Below are 13,314 nucleotides of genomic sequence, written 5' to 3' on the forward strand. Positions count from 1 at the left end.
GTTGTCACTTTAGGTGGCCTAATCGCTGCCTGATCCACGTCTATGTTCGTCTCCAGCCTGCTCATCTCTAACTGCTCCAGTGGCCAGACTGTACCCCGCACCATCAGCTAAATGTCAGGAAGACGTCACAACCAATATTTGTCACATCTCGCCTTGTTTTTCACACTTCTGAAAGTGTGCTTTCCAGCATGTCACTGTTAGGAGAATAACGACTGGGCACAGAAGCAATAACACCACTGCAGCGATATTCAGGCGTAAATAAAGACAATCTAGAGCCCTTGCAATTCTTGTTTAAATATTTCCATTGATATTCCGGTATATATATTTGATATTTGCATTTATATAATTAAATATATATTATATTATTTCATTGTATTGGTCTGCCTGCGTCTCTGTGGGAGTCGCGGGGCTTATGAGCTGCGTGTTCCCTACGCCGGCTTCTCCCCTTTGTTTCTGGCCTGTGCTGGAGTGTTTGTGAACACACACATTCTTGTGTGCTTCAGCTGATAAACTTTTTCTAGTGAAAGGCAGCATCCGGATCTGGAAGAGAATAAATTCTAATGGTTGTAACTGCGGGCATTTTTATTCCACTGCAACCAAGAGAAGCTTTTCTGGTTTTGCTTCTGTTTTCTGTGCTCAGTGGCAACCGGATCCTATGAAACTTCACGTGCACGATGCGTGACACGAGGACATTCTGATTTCATTTTGTCAATTGTTTTGAGAAGGGCCCCATGGGGGGGTTAGTCCAGGCAAGCTTTCCCATGCTTTATCAAAGGGCAGAATCCGTAAAACCGCCAGTTCCTTGGCATAGATTCCATTCCATTCATTTTTCAGCAGCAGGTTAATTTTTCATTGTACGTTAATAAAGCTTGAATTCACACAGAAGGGGAAGTAGAGTGAGGAGTGTCTGTGGTCCCTGATGTCAATATCCATCCAGGAATAACCCCCAGTGAATGTACACAAGGTGGGGGGGGGGTATCCCCCTCATCCACTTTCAGAGTGATAGCATGCAAAATCAACACATTCTGTTAAATATATATAAATATATTTAGCATATGCCTTTATCCTTTAAGTGACATACAAATGAGAACGCATGGCTGCAGTTAAGGACCATTCTGAAATCACAGTGCCGCCCATGAGCTTAGAACCGGTGACCTTCCCGTCATGGTCTCAGAGTCCGAACCCACACAGCTGCACACCGCCCATCATAACCACATTAATATCATTTCATCTGCAGTACCTTCAGCTGTACCTGATTAATTATGGATGTCTTGTTTGCGGAAATGTATATATAACAAGCACAAGGCTTTCTGGAGAGTGCACAAAAAGAAATTACTGTGTGTTTTATCTTAATGTGTTTTAAATAAGGCAAGTCCAAAAGAGTATCCTGGGACTGGGCAGAAATATCGCTAACAAGCTCACTTCATAACCTTCTACTTATTCTCAGGGGAAATGAGTCATTTCACGGAAGCAACCAGCTTATGTGAAATATTGCGATGGTCGTGCATAAAATCTACAGCATGCTCTGGTTTCTTAGTGCTGCTTCCTGGCTCTTGTCTAAGGGATATTCAGGCCTCATAACAGAGGATCCACTCTACGGGTCTTAAACAGCAGAAATTTAAAAGCTGAAAGGGATTTATCCATCTAGTCAGGTCAGCCAGCATAGATGCTAGTTTTTTAGCACCGAATTCAAAAGAGCAGGCTTCACTTTGGTGTAATGGAAAAGATGAAAGTCATGTAGATGTAATGAACACCAGGTCACCTGAGGCTTCAGGGCGGCTGACAGCGTCACAGAAAGAAATATGAGGGAAGATTTTGTAGAAATTACCACAAAGAAATTGGAAGGGAAATGATATCAGGTGAGCAGTACATGATTGTAGAAAACGGCCATTTTAAAGAGTCCAGGTTTCACAGGGCGGCAGCCTGTGCAGGAGTACATCCCAGGTATCACAGTGCGGCAGGGCTGTGGGATCCTGGGTCACATCCCAGGCAACACAGGGCGTCAGGGCCGTGGGATCCTGGGTCACATCCCAGGTATCACAGGGCGGCAGGGCTGTGGGATCCTGGGTCACATCCCAGGCAACACAGGGCGGCAGGGCTGTGGGATCCTGGGTCACATCCCAGGTATCACAGGGCGTCAGGGCCGTGGGATCCTGGGTCAAATCCCAGGTATCACAGGGCGGCAGGGCTGTGGGATCCTGGGTCACATCCCAGGCAACACAGGGCGTCAGGGCCGTGGGGTCCAGGAGTACATCCCAGGCAACACAGGGCGTCAGGGCCGTGGGTTCCAGGAGTACATCCCAGGTATCACAGGGCGGCAGGGCCGTGGGGTCCAGGAGTACATCCCAGGCAACACAGGGCGTCAGGGCCGTGGGATCCTGGGTCACATCCCAGGCAACACAGGGCGTCAGGGCCGTGGGGTCCAGGAGCACATCCCAGGTATCACAGGGCGGCAGGGCTGTGGGATCCTGGGTCACATCCCAGGCAACACAGGGCGTCAGGGCCGTGGGGTCCAGGAACACATCCCAGGTATCACGGGGCGGCAGGGCTGTGGGGTCCAGGAGCACATCCCAGGGGCAACACAGGGCGGCAGGGCTGTGGGATCCTGGGTCACATCCCAGGCAACACAGGGCGTCAGGGCCGTGGGGTCCAGGAACACATCCCAGGTATCACGGGGCGGCAGGGCTGTGGGGTCCAGGAGCACATCCCAGGGGCAACACAGGGCGTCAGGGCCGTGGGGTCCAGGAGTATATCCCAGGTATCACAGGGCGTCAGGGCCGTGGGGTCCAGGAGCACATCCCAGGTATCACAGGGTGGCAGGGCTGTGGGATCCTGGGTCACATCCCAGGCAGTAGAGGGCAGCAGGGCCGTGGGGTCCAGGAGCACATCCCAGGCAACACAGGGCGTCAGGGCCGTGGGGTCCAGGAGCACATCCCAGGTATCACAGGGCAGCAGGGCTGTGGGATCCTGGGTCACATCCCAGGCAGTAGAGGGCAGCAGGGCCGTGGGGTCCAGGAGCACATCCCAGGTATCACAGGGCGGCAGGGCTGTGGGATCCTGGGTCACATCCAAGGCAGCAGAGGGCAGCCGGGTCGTGGGGTCCAGGAGCACATCCCAGGTATCACAGGGCGGCAGGGCTGTGGGATCCTGGGTCACATCCAAGGCAGCAGAGGGCAGCCGGGCCGTGGGGTCCTAGAGCACATCCCAGGCAGCACAGGACGGCAGGCAGGCACACATGAATGTGGTGCTGCAAGACACATCCAGTCACATACTATAGCCACCTTAGTGCTGCCAATTTGCCTAACTCTCCTTGCTCTTTTGATTGTGGGCGGAAACCAGAGTGCCGAGAGGAAACCTGTGCCACGCAGGGAAGACATGCAAAGTCCACAGAGAAAGGGCAACATTCAAAGCCGAAGTGCAGGGGTGAGAGGGACACTGCTGGTCAGCCATCAGTCCACATGTGTAGTAGCTTGTGTTCTGTGCATTCAGAACTGAGGAACATTGATACTAATCCAGCTGCTCTTATGGTGTCAGAACATTACACCTATGGTTACCCAATGCTGCCTTATTTAGTCAGGGTTGAGGCTTTTGACAGAGTACATATTTATTGACAGAGGGTGGGGGGTGTGGTTTTGGAGTGGGGTGAATTTCCAGGACAAGCCTATTACCTGTGAGCATTTAATGCCTAATTGACAAATAATTAGTTAATGGTTAAATGCTACTAGCCAATAAACATTTAGGATGCTTGAATAGTATTAAGCAGGCTTTCAGTGATTGTTATAGAAAGTTTTCTTGCTGTGCTTGCGGCTCTTCCTTCCAATAAAATCCTCATTATGTCCTTTTATCCACCATCTCATGTGGAACTGCTTGCCATCGTTATGGGAGGAATTCAAAGCAAGTTAAATAGAGTCAGTCTTTATTGTCAGGGGTGCTGAAAGGGGGGGGGTGAGGATAATCTCACAGAAAAATGAGAAGCATAATTGGATCGGTCTAGGTTGGGGGGCAAAATTCTCTATTGGCACTCCTGGCTATAGTTTAATGCAAAAGAATCTTCTGGTGTGCAGGAGCTGTACAGTATGCCAGGGTGTACTCACACTAGCCAGTACATACTGTCAGGGTGTACTCACACTAGCCAGTACATACTGTCAGGGTGTACTCACACTACCCAGTACATACTCTCAGGGTGTACTCACACTACCCAGTACATACTGTACCTGAGTACATTGCACCACCATAGTGTAGTTCATTTGACTAGTGTGATTACTCTGTACCTGCTTGAAGGGGCTGAGCCAGGGCATGGTTCAGTTGGACTTGGACACGGAACATAGACACGAAAATAAGCCACAAAATAAGGACATTAATCATGAACTCCATTGTGCTGTGCAAAAAGTCACACAGTAATGATGAAAGCGTGCTCAGGCCCAGAATGTTAAGTGAAAAGTGGGTGCTGATCAGCGGGGGTGGGGGGGGGGGCAATCTTGCTTGGGCACGCTACCGGGCAAAGTGTGAGTACACCCTAAGTTGAAGCTAATGTGATACTCATGCTATGGAGCTACGAGCTAAATGTGGGCAGTTGTTAAACTATATTGAATCTCAACATGTGGCATTTTGAAAGTTTGGGGATTCCCTCTGAATGTAATAAGTCTCTATAGATGCACTACACCTTTTTTTCTTTAGCTTGTGGAAATGGGGCAGCTTCCTGAAGATGGATTTGTAGGGACTGCCCCAGAATTGCCTGCGTGGGCCTTGTCTCTTTAGCTTCTACTTCAATTAATATGTGAACCTCTTACAGACATTTTGAGTACCATTTAGGGAAGAGCCAGAGGTCTGAGGCCAGTTTATTGCTTTGACTCTCGGTGCGTGTGTGTCTGAGGTAGTGTGTGCTGACGTAGCTTAGCCAAGTGGAAGACTCCATGAGCAGCTGTAAATCTATAACAGCCCCCCCACCACCACCACCTCACCTCACAGGCTCACAATAATTTTCTTGCTGTGTAAGAGTCTTACTCATATAGCTGAGGGCAGTGTGCTGTTCTCTCTCACACTCACTATTCCAGGTCTCCTTCTCCACTACGACCAGAAAAACCCTTGTAACCTTAAATATCTCTCGTATTTTTAGTAATTCAGTGTAAGCTATATATTCCAACTTGAACCACAAGAAGACTTTCTTGTACTTTTTTTGAATCTCTTAAAATATTTAGGCTCCTGTAACAATAACACAACTTTTAATCCCAATGTCCAGTGTTACTAATTATGGTTTTATACCTAAATATATTTTGGAAATGGGACAGAATTTTCTGTTAGGCGTTCATTAGTTGGCATTAGTTACAATCAGACAAACAGATTGGGGAAATCTTATAATTATGATGCCTTTGAAATAAGAGCCTGCAAAATGTGAGCGGATTCTGAAGCAGGTGGTACTTCTGTGTTTGCATCCATTCTTTTTTCCACCTTCCATTTTCCAGTCCAGGGTGCATATAGTAGGATGAGGTAAACTATGGCCAGAATATCAGCTCATGATGGCATAATCAGTCACAATGGCCTATTCAAAGATTCCAATTCACCGAGTCTTTGGACTGCAGGACAACGATAGAGTGCATAAAGGAAAGCCCACACAACCCGGGGAGAGCATGCAAACTCTAGAAAGAGAGGGGAAGGGTTTCAAAGACCCAATCCTTTAGGCGTGAGGCTACAATGCTGCCCACCGAACCACTATTGTGCATCTTCAGAATGAGCTAAATCAAATGTAGCTTTAAATGAGACTGAATTTTGATTCCCATCTCTGAGCCAAGGAGGTGGAGTGACTTGGCAAGTAACACTGTTATGTCATTTTTCCAGGGCGATGGGCTTCATTTAGCCCGGTTTGCTGTGGTGTTAGTGTTTCACTGTGTGAAAACCTTGCACTGTCATCCTGTCCATTTTATGGATTTCTCAATCATCACAGTGCCAGCGCATAAATGCTTATTAATAATGGATGGATTTCTTGCTTATTCAGTCAAACTATTTTTATCTTCACAGAATCTCAGCTAAGAATAACCTTGTAGTCTGGTTACAAGAAGCTTTTTAAAGAAATTTTGGAGTCAATCCATATTTACACAAGGGCACATTTTAAATGATCATCAAATGGCTGCTTTCTAATGAAGATATGTTGTACTAAGGTTTACTCAATGTCTGAGAGATGCCATGGATTAAATGGCTTCCCATTAATCTATTTAAATGGCAGATGACCAGCATTTGCTGAATTGTTTTCTATTTATATGGAGAAGCTACGTTTTGTCCCACAACTTGGAGAGGACAGACTGACTGTGCTGACTTCCCAGAACTCTGATTTTGCCAAACTTGATGCTCATCCCTGTTAAATACTGTGCCCTAGTTCAGCATCAACCCATAGCAGGTGTTCCCTCAGTGAAAGAAAAAACAAAACATCAGCAAGACTATCTGTACTGTGTCTGTACAGATGAGGCATATAATCAAGTTTCACAGCAGATGTGGTAAATCTGGCAGGCAGTAAATGGAATAAAAAATATAACCAGGAGGTCATTAAAAATGTGTAACTGGAAGCCTGATATAACATTAAAACTCTCATGTGTTTTGTAAACAATCATTTTGGCTGAATCTGTGAAAAGGAGCTAAAAGACTGAAAGAGTTTTGGTATTGGTATGATATTTGTACCAATATTTTTGTGAGATCATGAACAGTGAATTGAATTTTATTACTTGTACCATATTATAAAAGCTACGTGTGCTCATGAAAAAATTCCATGGGAAAAAATAAGGCTTATTCTAGATTTAATAGACTAAGGGGAGCTGGTGGACTATTAGGAAAGAAGCGGTCCTTCCTCAAAAAGTGCATGTTTTTACACTACCCAGATGGGGAATACATGTGCTTTTGGGACTGGTCCACTGCCGCTACCACAGACACCTTCTCATTTGCATGATAACTCAAAAAGTGTTTGACAGATCTTCTCCAGTCTTTGCAGACACATTCTGTGGGTGGAGATAACGAAACTGATCTAATTTTGAGACAGACTATGCCAAATTGAATCAGCACCACATAGTGATAGCAAAGACAAGGGCAGATTTGACACATGGTCTCGTCAGCATAATAACCCAAAAAATATTTTAAGCAATGGCATAGGAGAGAGCTTGAAAGTGGGGGAGGACACAACTTAATAATTTAAATACAAAGATCGTTTGTTTGTTGAAGAATGAAACCAAATGAAACACTGTCCCCCTGTTCTCCATGATTTCCCTTTTCAGACGCATTTTATGGGTGAAGACCTGGAAGTGATCTAATTCTGAGATAAATTGCACCAAAATAAAGCAAAGCTGCAAAGGCAATGGTGACTGCAGAAAATACTTTATCTTGTGAAGATGATAGCTCAAAAAGTATTTAATGGATCTCATTGCCTCTTCACAAGAATATTATAAGGATAAACTTTTATACCTGATTCCATTTTGAGACAAATAGCCTCAAAATTAAAGCAGCAGTGCCTGATGGCAGCAAAGGAAGGAAGGGACAGCTGCAGAAGATACTTCATCTCGTGAACACAGTATTTATGTATTTAATGCATGGACATTAGCAATGGCCCTGGGTCAGTAAAAATGAATGTCGGGCAAGTTATTGTGAGTGTTAGTGTAACTTTGCTCATGAATGATGGTATGCACAAAATAAGACTATGTCATATCATGTCAATCAGCCAGTCAGCTAGCAACCAAGCTTCATTATATAGCCAAGCTATGCTACATTAACCATCTGTAGTGCAGCTACACTGGCTAGCTAGCTAATTTATGAGACTGTTTAAAACTTAGTGTTCATTGCGTTGCAAATACAAAAATATGAAAGTACTTACAAGACTTCTCATATCCATTAGTGCTTTATGTCACGTGGCTGCTTTTATTGTCCATAATGACATGGTTTCCGATATCCAAACTTCATGTTCAGGCTGCAGAAGACGAGCAGTTTGAGCTGCCGCGGACATTCTTGGTACTCGACATTACTGCTGGATTGCAAATATATTGCATTGTTCTGATGACGGCATGAAACACATGATTCATTATGATTGATTATTGATGAACGAACATATGATCCACAAGTAACAATTTCTGGTTAATTAAACAAGAGTGTACTACTATATCATTTGTGCACCCTTAATAAAGGTGAAAAATAAGATATAAATTCTCAGGATTCTTTAAATTACAAAGTAATGAAAGAGGTGAGGCAGACAGAATGATCCACATCTCTTACTGAATGCAGTCATGAATAAAACCAAAAAGGAATATTCAAAGTAGTAAATGATTTAGTTCTTTGTTATTAGGATAAATGTTTATATACGAGATATAGACATGATTAATAAACTGGCCAGTAGAAATATACAAGGGGCCAGTAAAACTCCGATCTACTGGTTTATGGGGGGGTGAGGGGGCAGTGGAGAAAAATGCTTCGTTTGACACAAGTATAGGTTAGTGGTTTATAACATAAAGATTGTAATTTTTTTTATTACCAACCCCCCTAAACATGGAGAAATTTCATTGTGATTAAGTACAATATAATTCAGACCCCTGGACTGCCCCCCCAAAGTTTCTTATTTTCAGGAACGCCTTTCGTCAACTTTTCCTGCGTATCTCAACCATACCTCTCCCCCACTGGTGGATAGTTACACCATCGCAGACAATCCCACACATCCCCCTGACAGCCCCACCCTGTGTGTAGTCACCCCATCACAGACAATCGCACACGGCCCCCTGACAGCCCCACCCTGTGTGTAGTCATACCATCACAGACAATCGCACACGGCCCCCTGACAGCCCCGCCCTGTGTGTGGTCACCCCATCACAGACAATCGCACACGGCCCCCTGACAGCCCCGCCCTATGTGTGGTCACCCCATCACAGACAATCGCACACGGCCCCCTGACAGCCCCGCCCTGTGTGTAGTCACACCATCACAGACAATTGTACACGGCCCCCTGACAGCCCCGCCCTGTGTGTAGTCACACCATCACAGACAATCGCACACGGCCCCCTGACAGCCCCGCCCTATGTGTGGTCACCCCATCACAGACAATCGCACACGGCCCCCTGACAGCCCCGCCCTGTGTGTAGTCACACCATCACAGACAATCGCACACGGCCCCCTGACAGCCCCACCCTATATGTAGTCACACCATCACAGACAATCGCACACGGCCCCCTGACAGCCCCGCCCTGTGTGTAGTCACACCATCACAGACAATCGCACACGGCCCCCTGACAGCCCCGCCCTGTGTGTAGTCACACCATCACAGACAATCGCACACGGCCCCCTGACAGCCCCGCCCTATGTGCAGTCACACCATCACAGACAATCGCACACGGCCCTCTGACAGCCCCGCCCTGTGTGTAGTTACACCATTACAGTGTCAGGGGGCTGTGTAGTTTTATGACTTTTAACAGTTTAAACTGTGTGACCTGATTGCTACTGTTGAACGAGCCCAAGGGAGCCATGGATGACGTCTGCTATCTTTAATTGCTAGCTAAGTTTAACGGTATTATATTAGCTTACTGCAGTTTTGTAATGTGTAGCCAGTATAAGAACAAGCCTTTCCCTTATAGCACATGGTGTATTCCACTGACTGTCAGCCCTCATGAAAATATACATTTTCATTTAATTATAAATGAAACTTATAATCAAGAATAATCCTTACATAACGTAATAAGTAGCTCTGTACCCTGGTTTAAAATGGTAATATTAGTATACATAGGCAAAAATTATATTTATGGTTACATCAGAATTAGTGAACAGTAAATTTATTGCTGGATAGGACACAGTTAATCAAAAATGTTATGCCTAAAATAGCCAGCTGGAATGTGAAAGTGTCACGAGATCTGGAATCTTTCTAACATGACATGGATACAAATTCAGGCAGAATTTCAGCTCATTCTTACCAGAATTTGCAGAGCTTCCAAAATGTTTCAAAAAGTGCATGATGAAGAGGTTAGTTCAGAAAAGGTTAAAGTATTATGCCAACACACAATTTTCCTAATGCAAGAATATTTGTTGTTGGGTCAGCTACCTAAAGGAAAGGCTGTCTGCTTAATGGTTTAGCCATTTAGAAGATATGCTTGACTGGTTCTTTTTTCACTGATAATAGTTCATTCTAATGTATGTGTTTCCTGCATGCCATTTGTAAAACTAGAAGACACATGTACTGTCATTTCATAATGCACTATAATGAGCAGTATAATATTTAAAAAACCATTACAGCATCTTCGATTGACAGTCATAAGACATTGTCTTGGGGTACCTTCAATCTGACAAGTTATCTGGCTAAGCAGGAAATCCAACTTCGTGATACAGGTTGCTGTTCTCCACTTAGTTCAGGGTACCCCAGTTTAAATGGACTTTATTTTCGTAAATTTACATTTAGTGTAGACTACCTTCAATCTGACAAGTTATTGCTCAATCAAATCTTGTGTTTACGCATAGTCATCCAACGGCGTGCCAGATTACATACACATCCACAACAGACAAACAAATATGCATGAGTTTATGGTTTACAAAGTTTTTGACTTAAACTCTATTTACTTTACCTGTGAAAAAATGTTACCAGATGTACAGTTAGTGGGTCACCAACAGTTATCAAAGTTAGCGCAAATGCTAATCTGCTATCGAAAAAAATTATCTTTGCTAATTAGTGGAATTAGTGGAACCCTGTTCACTACTGTGTAAATGGAACCGAGTGACACTAATGGACCCAGAGGTTCTGTTTGGTTGTTCTCACACTAATTTGTCTATAACTGCAAAACGAAAAGACTGGGCTGGCTGTTGAAATTCAGTGTAGCTAAAGTTGTGCAGCATGGGAGATATTCTTCAGCTTCATAGGATTCTCCTGTCTGGGTCCTCCCCACTCATGCTTGCCTCCCCTGACACCCCCCTTATATCGCTGTGCATGTTGCACCCACAAGACGGTTCTGGGCAGCCATTCCAGGCTGAGTTCGGCTGCATTATGTGGGCTGCATGGCCTCCAGGCTCTCAACAGCAAACATCATCTCCAGGTCTTGCTCCAGGAAAAAGGGTACATATTTTTCCCCAGTATACAAAAGTCAATTAATTCAACCTTGTTACAGCACTGAAGAACTGCTGGCATGATTCCTACTGGCTGCACTGGGCAAACTTTCATCGGTAATTTCCTAAAATGAATACACAGTAGGGGTTTAGCTAAAAATAAAACACAACTCCTTTCTTAGCACTGCAAAAAAAACTGTTTATTTATTAAGCCATCAAAGAAAAAGGTAAAAATTTACTGTCGTGTGCTACCTTATGTAAATTATAGATGAACTACTAAAGGCAGAATTTGATGGGGAGACCAGAAAAAATGGTTGGACTGGGTCCGTCACTCAAAGGGACACAGTAATCTTCCTGCATAACTTAGATTCTCCCAAACACCACTGATGTTTAGCAAGTTAGTACTTTACTTTTTTCTGTTGTGTAATTTCTCTACATTTTATAAAAATGAAAATCTTCAACAGGTGGCTGAGTACATAAAGCAAAGGTCAGCTACAAAAATAATCTCCACATTGTAAATTAGTACTGATAAGATGATGTAGGTGTCCTGTAATATATGTTTGTATGCCTCCCCATGGCAACAGCAAAGTATTACAAGGAAACCAAACATGACCATGCCCATCGTTATCACAGTCAAGCATCGTCTAATATATTTACAAGGATTGAAATCTCTTTCACAAGCTAGTTCTTCTTAAGGGGATCTTGTAACCGAGATCCATAATTCACTTCCATGGAGAGCTCTCTGTACCCAGGCAGGAGACAACACCAGGTATCGGTTCACCTGATCCACTAAACTCCCATTCATCTAGCTAGGGTTAGTGGCAGTGGTTGCCATGGAGATGCGTGCATAGCTCCTTGGCTTGCTGGGAAACAGCACCTTGAGGGGCCTTCACCAGATTTCTGAATCAATGCTGTCTCCTAACAGTACCCCTAAATAGCACTTTTGGGGATCATCTTGACAGGAAAGCTTCTGGAGATGTGCAGCACAAGGAAGAGAATCAGCAGCGGCATGAGGAGTATCTGAGGATTTTATGCGCAAGTAAAAAGTGGAAAATTTACCCAGATTAGGTCTTGGCAGTAACCCATATTCAGTGCTAATAAGACATTCGAAAAGTCAGGTGGGGGTGCGCTGTGAGGTCATTTCTGATCACCTATCTATAAGTACAAATCCCTGCACTGCAAAATGTACCTCCACCGTTTGCAGAGACCCAAAGAGACAGAAACAACCATGAAAATTCATCCATTCATCAACTCAAATAATTTCTAATATTTATATATATATATATATATATATATATATATATATATTATATTTTATCTATATATTACAGGAAAACAGGAGAGGAGGGACGGGCGGAGGTACAGAGAATGGGGGTGCAGAGGGTACAGGAAAACAGGAGAGGAGGGACGTGCGGAGGTACAGAGAATGGGGGTGCAGAGTGTACAGGAAAACAGGAGAGGAGGGACATGCAGAGGTACAGAGAAAGGGGGTGCAGATGGTACAGGAAAACAGGAGAGGAGGGACATGCAGAGGTACAGAGAAAGGGGGTGCAGATGGTACAGGAAAACAGGAGAGGAGGGACATGCAGAGGTACAGAGAAAGGGGGTGCAGATGGTACAGGAAAACAGGAGAGGAGGGACGTGCAGAGGTACAGAGAAAGGGGGTGCAGATGGTACAGGAAAACAGGAGAGGAGGGACATGCAGAGGTACAGAGAAAGGGGGTGCAGAGGGTACAGGAAAACAGGAGAGGAGGGACGTGCGGAGGTACAGAGAAAGGGGGTGCAGAGTGTACAGGAAAACAGGAGAGGAGAGACGTGCAGAGGTACAGAGAATGGGGGTGCAGAGGGTACAGGAAAACAGGAGAGGAGAGACGTGCGGAGGTACAGAGAAAGGGGGTGCAGAGTGTACAGGAAAACAGGAGAGGAGAGACGTGCGGAGGTACAGAGAATGGGGGTGCAGAGGGTACAGGAAAACAGGAGAGGAGGGACGTGCGGAGGTACAGAGAATGGGGGTGCAGAGGGTACAGGAAAACAGGAGAGGAGGGACGTGCAGAGGTACAGAGAATGGGGGTGCAGAGGGTACAGGAAAACAGGAGAGGAGGGACGTGCAGAGGTACAGAGAATGGGGGTGCAGAGGGTACAGGAAAACAGGAGAGGAGAGACGTGCGGAGGTACAGAGAATGGGGGTGCAGAGGGTACAGGAAAACAGGAGAGGAGGGACGTGCGGAGGTACAGAGAATGGGGGTGCAGAGGGTACAGGAAAACAGGAGA

The 13,314-nt window shown here is 45.1% G+C and overlaps 1 protein-coding gene across 1 annotated transcript in view; it reads left to right on the forward strand.

The window, feature by feature from the left end:
• The window catches only part of LOC125746983 (potassium voltage-gated channel subfamily B member 1-like), a 50,399-nt gene that overhangs the window by 7,091 nt on the left and 29,994 nt on the right, over positions 1-13,314 (forward strand). The window lies entirely within an intron of this gene.

This window comes from Brienomyrus brachyistius, chromosome 8, assembly GCF_023856365.1.
Source record: "Brienomyrus brachyistius isolate T26 chromosome 8, BBRACH_0.4, whole genome shotgun sequence".
Taxonomy (NCBI): Eukaryota; Metazoa; Chordata; class Actinopteri; order Osteoglossiformes; family Mormyridae; genus Brienomyrus; species Brienomyrus brachyistius.